The sequence below is a fragment of the Hirundo rustica genome, chromosome 2 (assembly GCF_015227805.2).
Source record: "Hirundo rustica isolate bHirRus1 chromosome 2, bHirRus1.pri.v3, whole genome shotgun sequence".
NCBI classification, from domain to species: Eukaryota; Metazoa; Chordata; class Aves; order Passeriformes; family Hirundinidae; genus Hirundo; species Hirundo rustica.
Genome location: NC_053451.1, coordinates 28,571,308 through 28,577,307, shown reverse-complemented (window position 1 = coordinate 28,577,307; position 6,000 = coordinate 28,571,308).

Genomic DNA, 6,000 nt, shown 5'->3' with positions numbered 1-6,000 from the left:
CAGCGCTCCATCCAGCCTGGCTTTGAACACTGCCAGGGATGGGGCACCCACAGCTTCTCTGGGCAGCCTGTGCCAGTGCCTCACCATCGTTAACAGTAAAGAATTTCATCCTAATATCCAGCATAAGCCTGCTCTCTTTCAGTTTGAAGCCATATGCCTTCTCCTGTCACTACATGCTCTTGTAAATAGCCTTTCTACATCTTTCTTGTAGGCTCCCTTCAGGAAGGCTGCAGTTAGTTCACCCCAAAACCTTCTCTTCTCCAGACTGAACAATCCAAATTCTCTTTAATTTTCCCAGCCTTTCTTTGTAGGAGAGGTGCTCCTTCCTTCTGATCAGTTTGGTTTATCCGACTAGTGAACCAGTTGTGGGAAATTTGGGTATTGGACACTAAAAAGGAAACCAAAGAAGACTCAAGAAGGGTGAAATAAGGATGATTTGAAGCCTGGGAACACTGCCTAGCACCACAGGTTAACATGAACTCAAGACTCCTGCGTGTGAGTTCACTCCGCTAAGCACAGGCTGGCGTTACCTGAACGGGAATGAGGCTTCTGACAGCAGAGGGCTCTTCAGCCCAGCAGAAAACCTGCAGCGACCTCCCGATGGAACCGGGAATGAACGCAGACCTTGTCTGAGGGCAGTAGAGCACACCCTCGTCTGCCAGCTCTCCCCACTCCAAACCCCATGGGGCGCCCCATGGGGAGTTCTTGGCCGCTCGAGGAGCCAAGCGATGTGATTATACCAGTCCCTTTGGGCTTCAAAAAGCTGGGAGTAGGAGAGGGAAACAGACTGGCACGGGGCTAGACTGAAGGGATAGGTGGGAAGGGCAGGAAGAGACCCTTTGACTTGACAAGACCTTCAAAGCAGGTGGGACCACAAAGAGCTCTCTTTGAGCGCCGTGGTTTGTTTGGGAAACAAACAGACACTGCCATGGGGCTGGAGTGTAAAATCCTACAGGCACTGGCTCCAGTGCTGGAGAACAAAAGGATTTAAAATAGACCTCAGTCCAGTATATAACTTAACATTGTTTGATTTGCAATATTTTTTTACTTTTCATAACGCTCTAAAAAATGGACTTGATTTTATTTTTCTGCCCTGTCTTAAATGTAACTGGGATTTTTTTTTTTTTTTTTTCCCCTCCTGGGTATTTTCCTTTTTAAAGTCAACACTTCAAAAACTGTTCCCATAGGGAAACTTCACTTTGGTTATTATTACTTCCACTATCTCCTCACATCTGGATGGCTTTTTAAATCCTGAGGGCACTTAATATAAACTTAGCGTGGGGGAAAAAGGTAATAAATGGAAGGGAAATAGAACAGACACTACCTATCTCCAACTGCTGGTGATGTAATGTCCAGAGGTAAGCTGGAAGAACAGACACTAGCCTCACAATTTCCATCCCTTACTAGTGACAGAAAAGGAGAACAAAGATTGCAAAAGAATAAATGCTGGGGTAAATAAATTAAACCCAGCAACACTGCCAAATTGGATGAGGGTATCACACAGGAGGATGTAGGTGGCCTTGAAGGTGTCAGTAACAGTAAAAGGGCTAAAATTTGTAGCGCAAAGTGAAAGGGGAAAGGAGCGTAGGACCTAAAATCAAGATTTTAGCTATAAACTGGAGCTTTTTTGATCATAACCATCAGAAAAGAAGAAATACTCTGGATCACCAGAGGAGAAGACATGCAATCCAGGAGGCATTTCTGGTAGCTATAGGTGCGTGCTACTGTGCCTGTGAGAGGTGCTGATCAGGCTTCACCTGTGGAAGAGAACTGTGCTTATTTCTAGCCAAGAAAGCTTAATTTGAAGTGCAGGTAAGAGAGCACTTTTGCACTCTATGTGAAGAGCAAGAGAGTATGGAGAGCTCCCGGTGCACAAGGGGGCTGATTTGGTTAGTTAAGCAAAGTGAAGTCTGTACTCAAGGGAAATAAACACCAGGGAGGAAGTACAGCTTCAGCTAGAGCCACGCTGGCACAGGCACAAGAGAATATAAACTAGCTGTGAATTCATTTAAGCTGGAAATGAAAAAAAACCCTTTAACCACTACAGCAGTTGGGTTCTGGGGCAGCCTGCCAAGGGGACTAGTGGGGACAATAAAATGAACCAGTTTGGGATTAGCACCTGAGAAGCTTTTGCAAGGGATTGTGAGACCGTAGTGGTAAGAGAAGACACTCGGTCACCAGGAGCCTCCTTGCTTTTGCTCCCACCGAAGAGCTCATCCATCTTCCCACATCCTGAAAACGGTACTAAATGCTTCAGAGGCAGATGCAGGCAAGGCTTCTCCAGAAATATTTTCTCCTGAGCTGAAGGGGCTGGGGCTTTACTTGTCCTCAGAACTGGAGGGTGCAGGGTAGTTTTCAACATGTGCGCAAGTGCTACAGGAATTCTGAACATTCCTGTTACTGTAAAGGGGTCACAGCTCTCAAATCCAGCTGACATTTTGCTGCCTATTGAATTCGTCACAACAGGCATATAATTGCACACTGCACAAAGAAATTTTGCAAATGAACTCCTTTCCTTGGCAATGGAAGAGCCTGCCACCAGCAGAGGAGGGAGGCAGACAACAGTCCAGCCTAGATCCATACTGGACCAAGAGGGTTGCTCCTGGAAAACCGCAGAAGATGAGAGAACACTCAAAGACGGGGTGCCTGTGGAACCAGGGGAGAAAACAGGTGGGTTTATATGAGTATTTCAGCTAAGCAGTGACTAGTACTAGGAAAAGGGATGAGGAAAGAAAAGCCCTGCAGGTGGGAACACAGACAGACTCCCATGGAGAGGATGGCAAAAAGGGAAAGGGGTCACAGAAGGAAAATGAGCAGCTATTCCAGGGCATACAAAGGAGACAAGAAGTATGTCAGAGATCTGAGAGACGCATTTGCAGCAGCTGACATGAACTGTGAGATTCTTCTCACTACTCTACCTTGCTCTGCATCAGAATCCTGCAGAGCCAGAGCCTGATCCCAGGAAGGATGGTCCAGCCGTGGCAAGCAGCAGGCACAGCGCACAGTGGCTGCTGTCAGGGGGTCTTTGTGCACAGCAGCAGAGGGGCACACACCATCTGTGCCAGCTCTCCCAACAGACCAGACTGTGGGCACCCAGCTGGCACAAAGGGCCTTCAGAGGAGCACAGAGCCCCTGCCCTGGTGGAGCAGAGGCAAGGCATCCCTGCACGGAGCTCTGGGGGACCACACGGACCCAGGATCACCCTGCAGACCAGCAGATGCAATCTGGCTGGCATCGCCACGGCCTCTGCAGCACCACTCCTCAGCTGGCACCGGGAGCTCACAGGAGGATGGAGGTGGTGGGCACATGTCCTGCTGCGGGGCAGGGCTGCCATCCTCCCTGCTCCCCCCAGACAGGCCTGAGGAAACTTGCTGTCCATAGATGTGCCCCCCAGCCAGCGTCAGTGGTGCAAAGGAGACTTGGTAATGTGTAACAGCACTCAGGTGCACACCAGCCCATCCCTTCATCAGGAAGCAAATCACCCTGCCAAAGGTCTCCTCTGGAGAACAGAGGCAAGGGCAGCCTCAGCAAGCCCAGTAAATAAAATATTGACTCCTTTTGACCCCTAAACCTGATTCCTTTGCAGGGCTTAATGTGTCCAGGTATTTCTGTTCTCCTCTACTCAGATTCTGTTTTCTTGGTCTTTTCTTCAGAAAAAAAATGGGTTAAAACATGAAGACATTTTAAAATGAAAACTTATAATAATGCTCAGTACTTACCTCACTCTTGCCATCTTCAAAGTGATTTATAAATGTTAACTAATTAATTAATCTTCACATCTTCTCCAACTGAAATTCAGAGTCACGGCTGAAGTGAGCCGTGAAAAATAAACGCGTGGTTTTCAGGTGAAGGGCAAAGGCAAACCTAAGCTCCTGCCCTCTGTTTGCCATCCAGCAAGGCAATTTGCAGCAATACTTTCATTCTGCACTGCAACCCTCTCATTTATTTTTCGGTCCTACCAAAGGTCTGAAGTAATTTTATGTGCTACCTCCAGCTTTCCTTTTCTTAATGGAGGTCTTAAAAGGTGCTCCCTTTGAAAAGTAAACAAAATGGAAGATTTCAGAGCTCTGTTTAATCCCAAACTCCTAAAATCCATAACACAGCCAGCTTTGAGAGGCAGGCAAATGGGAAGGGGTAGCAAGGCCTATCTGTGGCTGTACTTGGCAAATGCTGTTCCCAGAGGTATGAGCTGACCCTGGGAGATGGGGGTGAGCCGGGTGTCACACAACAAAATCACGGCAGAAGGACACAGCCGGACTCGTGCCAGCTGTGACTGAGCCGTGAGGATCCGAGTCGGGGGCCCAGCACAGCCTGGGGCTGGAGTGGCAAGGCCCCCCCGACCCACGCTGGTCCACACGCTGGCTGCTGGCACCCGTGGGGCGGTTTGTGCTCCCGAGGCTGACGGCAGTGCGTGGCACAGAGCTCAGGCACTGCTCTGCTCCGTCCTTGCTGCACAGGGTGTCACACGGGCGCTGTCACACACTCTCAGTGCTGGCTTCCAACTCCACTCCTGGGATCTGTAGCTGGGATTTATACTGTGGATTCAGGGCATTTAAACAGACTCTTTGTGGCTAATAGCCACAGTTTGGTTAGATAGCAAAGGCCAACAGACCAGAGAGGAGCTAAGGCACTCGGGGCAGAGAGCTGATACAGCTGCTCTTCCTAAGCAGCAGCAGGTTCTTGTGGGACACAAATATCCTGCTCCTCCATTACTGGTAACTTCAGCTCTCCCTGGAGGTGACACTGCTCCAGCCCAGCTCCCGCTGGACGTCAGCCAGTGGCTGTCAGGACACGAGCTTTGTCCGGCTGCTCAGCTCCATCCCAAGCCCATTCTCCTCAGTCTTTCTCATCACACCCCAAAGGCTTTGCAAGCAGCAAATCTTTCAAAGGGTGTGAGGTGCCAGACACCTGGCAGGTGCTTGACAGGCATCTCCTCCCCTGTTGGCACCTCTGTCCCAGGCTAGCCCTTCCCAGAGAGCTGAGGATCTGATACACATGGATGTTATTGTTCCTTGCAGACAATCGCAAACGTGGCGAGCACAGCGCCTCTCCTCCCTGACAGAGATAGATGAAGGCGATGTGACACAAAAGGAGGAAGGCTCATGTGATTTAAACAAAAGCTGGAAGCTTTGCCACAATCCCTACCAACAACTTACGGAGAACAGGATTCATCAGGTAGGTTCCCTATGGCTGCAAATTTGTCAGGTCTCTTCACGTAGGTGTACACCATCCTGGCCCAGCTATCCCCTCACGTGCTCCAGCAGCCACATTTGTCTCTCCCATCTGGACAACTTCATACCAAAACTCTCCTCCTTGGCACTTCTGTGCCAGGCAACTACCGCCAAGGCGCTCTATGCCTCGTGCAAGAGAAGGGGGAAGGTGTGGGGCTGCCTGAGCTCTTGGGAGACCCCAGCCAGTGAGAGCCGGCACCTCGGGACAGCCGGCATCTCCCTGTCCCCAGCAGAGGCAGCTGGTACGCCCAGCCCTGTGACCACGCACAGAGGAGCGAACAAAGCTGCTTGGAGGTTTTAGGAGTTTATGGGGTCAGGTGACGGGGCTTTCCCACCGACAGTCGGTGCTGTATTACAGCAGCCTGGAACCAGCAAAGCAGTGACATTGGCATTAAACCTGCATTTTGTGGGGTTTGAGATCTGAGATGGCACCTTGCCACCACCAAAACAGACACAGACTCACCCCCCACCCCACCTCCTTCTCACATCACTCACACCTTCGCTGCCTCGGCTCCAACTCTCTCCTGTCTGCACAGGGAGCTGACCCAGGAGAAAACCCACCCCAGCCACTGGCCCCATAGAGACAAAGCTCCCAGCTTTCCTTCACTGGATTATTTTTTCCACGGTTTGCTCGCACACAGAAACACAGGTTCAGGGAATCAAATTTTAGTCTTGGCACAAGGCGCAGAACCAAGCGGGGGTGGGAGTCACGGTGTCAATTTACATTTACATCAGCTACACGGTGGAGAGGCAGTGTGACACTGACATC